Here is a 12,177-nt window from a genome sequence, read left to right on the forward strand (position 1 = left end):
ATGAAGTATCACCTCACACTGGTCAGAATGGTCATCATCAAAAAATCTACAAACAAGAAATGCTGGAGAGGGTGTGGAGAAAAGGGAACTCTCTTGCACTATTGGTGGGAATGTAAATTGATACAGCCACTAGGGAGAACAGTATGGAGTTTCCTTAAAAAACTAAAAATAGAACTACCATATGACCCAGCAATCCCACTACTGGGCATATACCCTCAGAAAACCATAATTCGAAAAGAGTCATATACTACAATGTTTATTGCAGCTCAATTTGTAATAGCCCGGACATGGAAGCAACCTAAGTGTCCATCGACAGATGAATCAATAAAGAAGTTGTGGCACATATATACAATGGAATATTACTCAGCCATAAAAACTGAAATTGAGTTATTTGTAGTGAGGTGGATGGATGGACCTAGAGACTGTCATACAGAGTGAAGTAAGTCAGAAAGAGAAAAACAAATACCATATGCTATCACATATATGTGGAATCTAAAAAAACAAAAAGGTTCTCAAGAACCTAGGGGCAGGACAGGAATAAAGATGCAGATGTAGAGAATGGACTTGAGGACATGGGGAGGGGGAAGGGTAAGTTGGGACGAAGTGAGAGAGTGGCGTTGACATATATACACTACCAAATGTAAAATAGATAGCTAATGGGAAGCAGCTGCATAGCACAGGGAGATCAGCTTAGTGCTTTGTGTCCACCTAGAGGGGTGGGATAGGGAGGGTGGGAGGGAGAGGCAAGAGGTAGGAGACATGGGGATATATGTATAACTGATTCACTTTGTTATAAAGCAGAAACTAATACACCATTGTAAAGCAATTATATTCCAATAAAGTTGTTAAAAAAAGAGAAAACAATACAATTCAAATGGATCAAAAATAATAAAATAATTTGGAATAAATGTATCCAAGGAAGGGAAAGACTGAAAACTATAAGAGATTGATTTAAAAAAATCGAAGAAGACACAAATAAAGGAAAGGTATTTCATGGTCATGGATTGGAAGAATTAATACTGTTAATAGATCTGGACTCTCCAAAGAAATCTACAGATTCAATGTAATCCGTACCAAAATTTCAATGGCATTCTTCACAGAGCTAGAACAAAGAATCCTAAAATTTTCATGGACCACAAAAGACCCCAAATAGCCAAAGCAATCTTGAGAAACAACAAAGCTGGAGTCTTCACATTTCCTAAATTGGAACTATATTAGAAAAGCTATAGAAAAAAAGAATGCTGTTGACAAAAAAACAGACACTTGGATCAATGCAACTGAAGATAGAGTCCAAAAATAAACTCACAAATATAAGGTCAATTAATTCACAACAAAGGTGCCAAGAATATACAAGGGAGAAAGAACTGTCTCTTCAATAAATAGTGTTGAGAAATGTGGACAGCCATATGCAAAATAATGAAACTGGACCCCTAATTTATACCATACACAAAAATCAACTGAATGGAATAAAGACTTGAAAATAAGACCTGAGACTGTGTAACTCTGAGAAGAAATATAGGAGGGTAAACTCCATGATATTAGTTCTGGCAATAAGTTTTTTTTTTTGGATTTGACACCCAAAGCAAAGGCAACAAAAGCAAAAATAAACAACTGGGACCAAATCGAACTAAGAAGCTTCTTGACAGCAAAGGAAGCCATCAATATATTGAAAAGGTAACCTATAGAATGTGAGAAAATCTTTGAAATCATATATGTGATAGGGCTAATTATGAAAATATACAGAGAACTCATATAATAGAAAAAACATTTTGATTAAAAAGTTAGCAGAGGATATGAATAGAGATTTTTCCAAAGAAGACATTCAAATGGCCAACAGGCACGTGAAAAAGTGCTCAAGATCACTAATTGTGGGAGAAATGCAAATCAAATTCCCAATAAGATATCACCTCATGCATATTAGAATGTATATAAAAAAGATAAGAGAGAAAAAGAGTGGGTGAGGATGTGGAGAAAAGTGAACCCTTGTGCACTGTCGTTTGAAAAGTAAAATGGTGCAACTACTAAGGTAAACAGTATGGACATTTCTCAATAAATTAAAAATAGAACTACCTAATGATCCAGCATTCCACTTATGGATATTCATCAGAAGGAAACAAAATCAGTATCTCAAATAGAAACCTGTACACATGCACACCCCCATGTTCACTGAAGCATTATATTCTAGATGCACCACAGTGATTTAATCTCACTAGTAGTTGGTCTGTTCATATTTTCTATTTTTCATGATTCATAATTGGTAGGTTGTAAGCTTATAGGTATTTAGTTTTTCTATATTGTCTAATCTCTTGGCAAATAATTCGTTCATAGTAGTTTCTTATGATCCCTAGTGTTTCTAATACATCAGTATTTGGAACTAATTTTCATGGTAATACACTGTTCTTTTTCCCATATACAACTGGCTTTATGAGGAATACCTTTTATACGCTTCTTTAAATAATGTATTCCATGAACTAGAATTTGGTGAATACATTATGTCAGTGAAATGTCACTCTGCTCTTTCATATGTGTAAATAACTTTCTGAGAAACATCTCTTATACCTGTGCGCTTACATAGTATACAGCAAATATCAAAGCTTGGTGAAAATATCTTTAGTGAGCTAATATTCTCATTTATATATTCAGCTAGCAGTCTTTGAAATTTATTTTACACAGGTATTTTTACATAGCATATTCCAACAACAGTGTGTTGAACACGTTTTCACTGGAAAAAACCCTATCATTTTATACATTTACATATAAAACTAGCCTTTTAGAATAATCTTTTATACGTGTGGTTTTCAAAATGTATTCCATGCCCGTTCTTCCAGTGATCACATTCTTCCACTTAACACTGACTCATTCAGGAGTACAAATACAGTAGAAGCAACCTTCATATATGTGTCTTTTTTGTTTTTGTTTTGGCTGCACTGGGTCTTCGTTGCTGCATGAGGGCTTTCTCTAGTTGTGGCAAGCGGGGGCTACTCTTCGTTGCAGTGTGCGGGCTTCTCATTGCAGTGGCTTCTCTTGTGGAGCACAGGCTCTAGGTGCACAGGCTTCAGTTGCTGTAGCACGTGGGATCAGTAGTTGTGGCTCGCAGGCTCTAGAGCACAGGTTCATTAGTTGTAGCTCATGTGCTTAGTTGCTCCGTGGCATCTTCCCGGACCAGGGCTCGAACCCGTGTTCCCTGCTTTGGCAGGCAGATTCTTAACCACTGCACCACAAGGGAAGCCCTATATATGTGTCTTAATTAGAGTAACCTTAGCACCACAGTATGGTCATTCTTTCCTTCACTGAAATAACACTGCCATATTCATATATACAACAAGCATTCTTTGAAACAATTTTATATGTGAGTTTTATCATAATATATTACATTAATAATAGTGGTAAACACTTTCTATCACTTTATATCACCTTTATACACATAAACACTAGTATCCAAAGAAGCATGGTTTTCAAACCTACCTTTACATAATGTTTTCCATGTAGCACCTTGTGGTGAATTATTCGTTCAGTAAAATAACACTATCCTTATTCACATACACAATTAACATTCTGTAAAACATGTACATTTTTCTTTATAGTGAATTCTGTGCATCACAGGTTACTGAACACTGTCTGTCATTCAAATAACACTACAGAAATGCAACAAAATTCTAACTCTTAGGAATGTCTTTTATACATATTACTTTACAAGGTATATGATATATTGTACTTGGTGAACACATTCTTTCACTGAAATAACACTGTCCTTATTTACATATACAACTAGCGTTCTTGAAACATTTTTCATACATGTGACTTTTCATAGTGTATTCAATGAATCACAGTATTGTAATCATATTCATTCACTAAAATAACAGAAATCTTATTCATGTATACAACAAGCATTCTATATGTTTCATGAACTTTTTCACATACATTATGCTATGTACTCCAGTATGGTGATTACAATTTTTCACTCTAGTAACACTGTCCTTATTTCAATTACATAACTAGCTTTATTAGGAAAAAAGCTATATAAGTAACTTCACAAAGTTTTTTTCATGCTCCACAGAACGTTGAACTCAGTCTTGTACTAGAATTACACTGTCATTTTTACAAGTACAACTGGCTTATTTATAATCATCTTTTATACGTGTGTCTTAGAAACTTTTTTTCCACGTGCCACAGTGTGATGAACTAATTAATTCACTGAGAGAAGGTAATCTTTATTTGCACATACCACTGGCATTCTATTTAACATATTTTATATATGTGCCTTTACACAGTGTGTTGTGTCTGGTCTGGGATTTTCCATTGGGAGGCATTGGTAGGCATTTGATTACTAATTCAATCCCCTTACTCTTTCTTGGTCTGTTCAGACTTGCTATTTCTCCCTGGTTCCGTTTGGTAGGTTCCATGACTGTAGGAAATTATCTTTTACGTTATCTAATTTGTTGTTGTATAATTATTGATAGTAGTCTCTTATAATCCTATGTATCCTGTAGTGTTACTTATTATTTCTCTTCTTTCATTTCTTTAAGTCTTCTTTCCTTTTTTCTTAGCCAAGCTAACATTTTTTTCTATTTTTAAAATCTCTTTAAAAAATCAGCTCTTAGTTTCATTGATCTTTTCTATTGTTCTCCTGAACTCTATTTTATTTATTTTCGCTCTGACCTTGATTATGTCCTTCCTTCTGCTACTTTGGTTTAAGTTGCTTTTCTTTTCTTAACATGTAAAGTTTGTTGTTTACTTGCAGTCTTTCTAACTTCTTAATATATGCATTTATTGCTAAAAACTTCCCTGTCAGAACTAAGGTTTGGTAAGTTGTGTTCTATTTTTTATTTCAAACATTCTCGGATTTTTCTTTTGATATATATACATTTTTTTTTTTTGGTTATTCAGGAGTGTGGTGTTTAATTTTTACAATATGTAGATTTTCTAGCTTTCCTCAAGTAGTTGATTTCTAATTTCATACCACTGTGGTCAGAAAAATATTACTGGGTGTTGTTACTGAACCAAACATGGGTCCACTTGCACAATGCACAGTAAAGGCAATCTACTAACGCTGAGAGCATGGTGAAGAAAAGTACACTTTTCACTGCATGGTGCCCAATATGGGGCCAAGCAAGGAGAATGGGCAGCTCATGATCAACAGAGATTCAACTCTACCAGGCCTGGAATGAGCCTGAATTGTTTTGCTAATATATCTGCATGGCAGTGAACTCTGAACAAGTAGTGAAAAAGACTAATTAATAGCTTTGCTTGGGGTCCATGCAATATCAGGGTATATTGTACCAACTCATAAACATTGTGTATTGAAAACAGTAGGACAGATAATTGCACTTGGTTTTGGTGAGACCCCTGAAGGCCTCTGCTGTTGAGGGTCAATATATAGCAGTAATATGCCTGAATGATTAGCAAAATATTAAAATAATATATCTCAGCCAACATTCCATTTGGGGCTCCCTGATTTCAAGGGGTCTTTGCAAATGTTGGTGGTTTCTGATCTAAGACAAAGTATATTCTGTCACAGCACTTACAGAGGTAGGATAATTAGAGCCAAAATGTGACCTCTACAAACCCCTTGCTATGACACAGGTTTCAATGTGATTCATATCATTACTTAGATGTGTCACTACATTGTATACTTTTCCTTCAATAAACTGTAGATTTGTAAGTATAGTCATTGTGTGTCCTGTGTAACTTCTTTAGCAATTGAACCTATGTTACATGACACATTTAGTGCAGTTACCTATCAAAAACAAAACACAAAACACACACATAGGGCTTCCCTGGTGGCGCAGTGGTTGGGGGCCCGCCTGCCGATGCAGGGGACGCGGGTTCGTGCGATTCATATCATTACTTAGATGTGTCACTACATTGTATACTTTTCCTTCAATAAACTGTAGATTTGTAAGTATAGTCATTGTGTGTCCTGTGTAACTTCTTTAGCAATTGAACCTATGTTACATGACACATTTAGTGCAGTTACCTATCAAAAACAAAACACAAAACACACACATACAAGGAGAAGAAAAAAAAAGATCAGTCTTTTACATATGATGATAAATTTACCCTCTCTGCTGCTCTTCAATTTCCTCTTGTGGATACAGGTATGCATCTGTTATGACATTACTACAGCCTGAACAAGTATCTTTCTCATTTTTTATCTGGCATATCTGCTGTAACAAAATAGTTGTCATTTTTCTAAAAATGTTATTTTATTTCAAACTCATTTTTGCAATATAATTCCCTTGATATAGAATTCTGGGTTATCTTTTTGTGATGGGAAGGATGTCATCCACATGGCTATTTCCAATGTGTAATATGTCTTTGTATTCCCTCTGAAAACTTCCTTACATTAAAAAATAATCTCTGTTGTGATATGCTGTGTCGACTCAGCCTACTGATACCTTTGTCCTCTGCCAGGAATGCCTGGGCAAGTGCATTTACTGTATTGACTCAAAGTGAACCCCACAGACATTTCCCACCATCACCACTAGGGAAAATGTTATGACTGGGCCAGCCCTTGTGGTTCTTATTATGATTATAGGATACAACTCAACAGGAAACCATCAGGGAATTTTTAAGAACAAGATTTATTACTCTCAGGTCCTTGAGAGTACATGGCACACATGGGGCCACTCAGTGAAACTGTGGGGAGAGAGGGGGGGAATGCACACCTGGGGCTCTCCATTTACTAGGATTAGATGGGTGGGGTGTCTATAGTTTCATGGGTTCACAATTTTGGGGTGAATTTAAGCATAGGTGTGAGAATTAGGGTATGGGAAAGAAGTGACCCAAGGGGTCGGTTATAAGGTTACCCAGAACTTTCTAGAAGGGAAATTTTAGGAGTGGGGCAGTCTGGTTCCTTCTTTAGTACTTTTGCTAATAGCTGTGTCACACAGTTGGCAATAGCTTTATTTGAGATGTATGTCTTTGAAACTGAGGCCAGGGCAATCAAAAGCTTAATGTCAGGCACTTACACTACAATCCACCCTAATATACCTAGGCATCAGATTTAATGGTGAGGACATTAACAGCCTGGGTAGCAGATGTATTAAAACTCAGGGGTAGGTACCAAGAAAGTATGTATTTGATTTTGGTTATGATAACAAATCCTATAATTACACAAAAAATGGTCTGAGATACAGTCAGTAGCCATTGTCCCAAACTTGAAATGTCCAGCCATGAAAATACGTCAGTGATCTTGGAGGCCTAGGGAATCTATTCAAAGATTTTGGTAATATTACAAAACATTTTAACATCTTGGGCCATCTGATGTAAGTAAGTTTGAACTTGTCCTGAGCTAGTGATGACCATGCAGCACGTGGTCCCTGGGAGGGCACAAACTGCTCTTTCCTTGGCCAGAAGATAATCTAGGGCCAGGAGGTTATCTGAAACCACTGGAGCAAGAGACTCATGGGACCGTTGCACAAGGTATAGAGTTTAACGGAGGCTTTGTATTTGTAAAGACGGCTAATAGTTGTATTTTGGCCCCAAATACCCAATTTTGGGTGGCCAGGGCCACTGCACTGGTGCCTAGTTCCGTCAGTTCCAGCAGAACGGACATGCCCAGGACTAACGAAATGAAAATGGCTTTTTGTCAGTGGTAGACAAACAGATTAGGAAACTGAGGGATTTTGCATCCCAAGGTTTATACCTCCAGAGGCAGGACAAGGGAGACAATGGTGCACTTAGTATGTAGCCCAGGGGAAGTTGATCAGAGGGCTGGGGAAGAGAGTAATATACTAGGTGAGATTCTTACACTGTGGGCCCACAGTGGAAGCAAAAGGTGGCCGTTCTTACCGTAAAAAATTCATTGGGGCCTTCAGTGAGAAAGCCAGGAACTTGTGCCCATTCATGTCTATCTGTGTTATGAGTCCCAGTGGTGTGGTTAAAGGGGTATGTTGACCAAGATTTGTTTGTGTCTGGGCACAGAATCACCAAGGAGGCTTAAAGCCTACCTCAAAATGATCCTTTGAGGAGCTACTGGAGTAGAAAATGGATGAGGCATGTAACTGAAGGGTGGCCAGGGAAAGGACATCATTTTTTTTTTTTTTTTTTTTTTGCGGCACGCGGGCCTCTCACTGCTGTGGCCTCTCCCGTTGCGGAGCACAGGCTCCGGACGCGCAGGCCCAGCGGCCATGGCTCACGGGCCCAGCTGCTCCGCGGCATGTGGGATCCTCCCGGACCGGGGCACGAACCCGTGTCTCCTGCATCGGCAGGCGGACTCTCAACCACTGCGCCACCAGGGAAGTTCGGGACATCATTTTTTAAGTGGAGTTGACTGAAATTGAATATGTCAGCAGGGTAAGCATTTAAGGTAGAGTACAAGTGATTGGAGGCCAAACGACAGGCCTAGCAATTTCTGACTTCAAAGTATGGGCAGCCCTCTCAGCCTATTGGATATAAATGTTGGTGGTGTTTGCTAAGCATCTTGCCAGTGTTGTGGAACGTATAGGAGGAAGTGTAGTGGACGAGGTTATGAGAGTGTCAGCAGTAGGGGATGGTGGTGGCCCACAGACATCATGGTTGGGAATTCCCATGTAAGCACAGAAAATTGGAAGGTCAAGGGGAGCAGGTGAAGGCAAGGAGTCGAAATGGGTAGTTTTTCTTGGCAGGAAAACTGTTTGCTTCTGAATGCACATTTTCAGCCACCACAATAGGGAAGATAGGAGGCAAGGCTGCCCTGCAGTTGACAGAGGATGTACTCACAGTCTGACAGGCATCTTGGTATTAGGAAGGGTCAGCAGGCAAACACCAGGCAAATTCAGGAAAATAATATTCTGGTGGGTCCCCTGATTTTATTAAGGCAATACAAACACTTAGATTCAATTGCAGTGTTTCAGAGACTTTAGAGTGAGCTCGGGAGTGCAGCAATCTGGGCAAATGTCAAGGTCTCTGACATGGTGATATGCCCCTGTTGTGTCCTCTCTACTGTATGGGGCACAGTCATCTCCAGCAATGAACTCTTGGGCTGGAGCAAAGTCATCTGAGGTGATGTCCTCACCAAATCTTTGACCCTCCCATGTGGCTATCCAGTTGGGGTTGGTCATGGGCTGGGGACAGACTAGCCTGTTACAGGAGGCTTTCCTGATGTCTGACCTTCATATTTGGTGCCTCCTGCTAGTGGAACAAATTATTAACACCTCCCTGGCGTCATCAGGGACACATTTAGGAAACAACAGGTGGCTTCCCTTTCAACCCCAGCAGAGCTCATCCAAGGCACATAAAGATTCTGGGCACATTCACATCCCAGGGTAAGGAAGATCCGGATGTTATTTAGGCATCCTTGGGACTGACCCATGAGGGTGACGGACAAATCATGGGAGCACAGTCCCTGTAACCAGATGAGTTTTGTGTATGGTCACTCACAGGGCCAATTAGTTTGTGACAATACTTGATATATAGAATTGGTGGGTGAGTATCACTTAGACATCACCTCCAGAGGGCCAATTTCCTGTGAAGGGATTCAATCCCTTTGCTCCCAGATTTGGTGTCATGCTAGCCTAGGCCCTTCCAACACAGCTCTCCAACATTTCCCATTTTTCCACCTTGTGGTGCAGTTGTGGGCTGGAGCAGTATTATTCCAACGTTGCCCTTGTGTGATGGGTAGGCCCAAGGGGATCTACCAGTAACTCAATTCTCAGGACTGCACAAAGCGGTAAGAATAGCTATAGCCATACGGAGTACCAACATTTGATGAGCTTCGATAGGGTTCCTTCTGGCTGAGCTATTTGAACATTGATTAACAGTTGACAAGAAAGCCTTGGGTTACCTCTTGTAGCGTGGGAAAGTCACATTCTTCTGTAAGTTGGAAAGGCTTTTGATGTCAAGCCTAGCCCTTCTTGAAGATACCATTTCCATTTTGCCAAGGATGCCTCAGTGGCTGTGCTGAGCTTCTGCCGGCACGCATCTCTAACCCAGGGCATTATAGAAACTTGGGAATGGAGTAGTCCTGGGTGTGGGCCGTTTAGGGCCTCAGTTTCTAAAAGAGTCCAGTAGAATGCCAAGAGGTGGCACTCAAGGGCAATGTATCAGGATGCCACTGATATACTAGGTTTTAACTTTTATGCCAAAAACCCAGAAGAAACCAGGTAGACAGGTTTGGTGCAGAGGCTCCAGGAGGAATAGTCAGGCATAGCCACGGACTATACTCGGAATGTGGAGTCAGGTGGCACTAAAGGTAAGGCTTGTTGGACTTTCTGTTGGGCAGTTTCCAAAACACAGTATTGGGTCTCATCCTAATGGAAGGTGGCAAATTTACATGTGGTTGCATAGACAGGGCAAATAAATAGTGGAGAGATGAGGGATGTGTTGCCGCCAGAACCTGAAGAGGTCTATTATTTGTTGTGCCTGTCTGAGCGTAGTGGGTGATTCAATAGTGAGCAATGGATGTTTGGCAGTTGGGGGAATCTCTCAGCCCTTAAATTCCCAGGTGATGCTCAGAAACGTAAAGATAACCCTGGGCATTAGATGTCCTGAGGGGCATTTGCCCAGCCACATTGGTGTAGGTGGTGTGTAAGGGTGTGCAACTCTGCCCATATCATTCCCTCAGAGGGACACCTCAGCATAACGCCATCAAAATAATGCCTCAAAAATGCAATTTTCCAACTGTAATTTATCTAAATCCCAGGAGCAGAGGTCTGTGGGACTGCAGGGCTGTTTAAATATGCCATTGGGAGCCACATCAGTGAATGTTTAACCCCTTCAAAAGTGAAAGCAAATTGGATCTGGGATTCCCTTGAGATGGGAACAGATATATTAGCCAGGTCAGTGATGGCAAAGGACACTCCTTGGGTCCCTTGTATCTCCCCAATCTTTCTATAATACTAGATATTGGGAAAACTGAGAACTGAGGTTTAGCTAGTCCATGGTGAGGCACCACTCATCAGTGGCTAGCTTAAGTACCAAACACTGCTATTGAAACGGGAGGTTGGGGGCTTAACGACTGCCATTTCTGTGCCCTGTTTAAGTCAGTATTGGGGGTGCTCACCATCTTGACCCGAGGAAGAAGAGTCATTGGCAGCCAGCTGGCCACTCCCAGCAGGAAGGCCAGGAAATTGGGCTTCTTCCATGTGGCGTAATTCATGTAAGTGCATCCATGCCAATAAATAAATAAAAAACCAAGGGGGCCACCATAAGAGGAAGCCATTTGATGTGAGTGGTCCCAACAGTTACATACAAATGGATTTGACGGTTTTACCAGCAATTCCCTGTAAGTAGTAGGGCTCCCACACTGGGAATTTAGAGGGACTGCCTGGAATGACAGTGATATTGGTTCTAACAGGGCCAAAAGAAATCCCTGCCTATTTTTATTGTCCCAATTGTCCACCAGAATGGTGTAAGAGTGATCGTCCCCAGGAGGTGGAAAAAGCCCTCAGGAGCCACCAATTTTCCAGGATAGGGGCTTAGAGGGCTGAAAGTCCTGGAGGTTAGGGAAGAACACAGAGGGAGCATTAAGGACTGAGGGGGCTTTGTGGCAAGAGGATGGATGGTAGAAAGGGGCTGTAGTGGGAGAATGCTAGTTTCATAAACTGAAATTTAGAGACTGGCTGTTCAGAGATCAAGTGGCTGTGATTTCTGAGGTTTCATAACACCCAGTAAAGGTTTGCTGTGTATTCCCTTGAGGGGTAAAATTAGGATGGGAATTTATTGGGGAGGAAATAGGGAACCTTTTTCATTGAGGGAAGTTTGCTTGAGGGAGGCCCCTCCAGGACAGTAGGGGAAGAGGGGCATAAGCCTCAAGTATTTGGGTGTCTGGGTGCAAATCTCTCCTCCATGTCTAAAAACCAGGTTCATGTCCTCCGGTGCCTTTTGAATGGTTTTATCAGTCCTCATAAAATGGAAGAGTGCCACTCTGTAATTAGGGGGAGTGCCTTGTAAAAATCCTCTGGACTCAAGAGTTAAATGGGCCCTCTTCAGGGCTAGAAATAGAGAGGCGTTCATTTGAGTCACTATAGTCATAGAAATGGTACACCCACTGGGTCATGCCAATTTTGTGCAGCACAAGATGGCCTCATCTAATGTCTTCCATTCACTGACCTTAGCAGTAATCAGCATGATGAAAGCTGGGCATGGCGCCAGGCAATAAACACCCAGGTGAGGAGAGGGAGGGCTCTGGTGAGAATATCAGTGGTTCTTGCCTTCTCTTGTCCTCCCCTCCTCGTCACTAGAGGCCTTAATAAC

The sequence above is a fragment of the Physeter macrocephalus genome, chromosome 9 (assembly GCF_002837175.3).
Source record: "Physeter macrocephalus isolate SW-GA chromosome 9, ASM283717v5, whole genome shotgun sequence".
In the NCBI taxonomy this organism is placed as follows: domain Eukaryota; kingdom Metazoa; phylum Chordata; class Mammalia; order Artiodactyla; family Physeteridae; genus Physeter; species Physeter macrocephalus.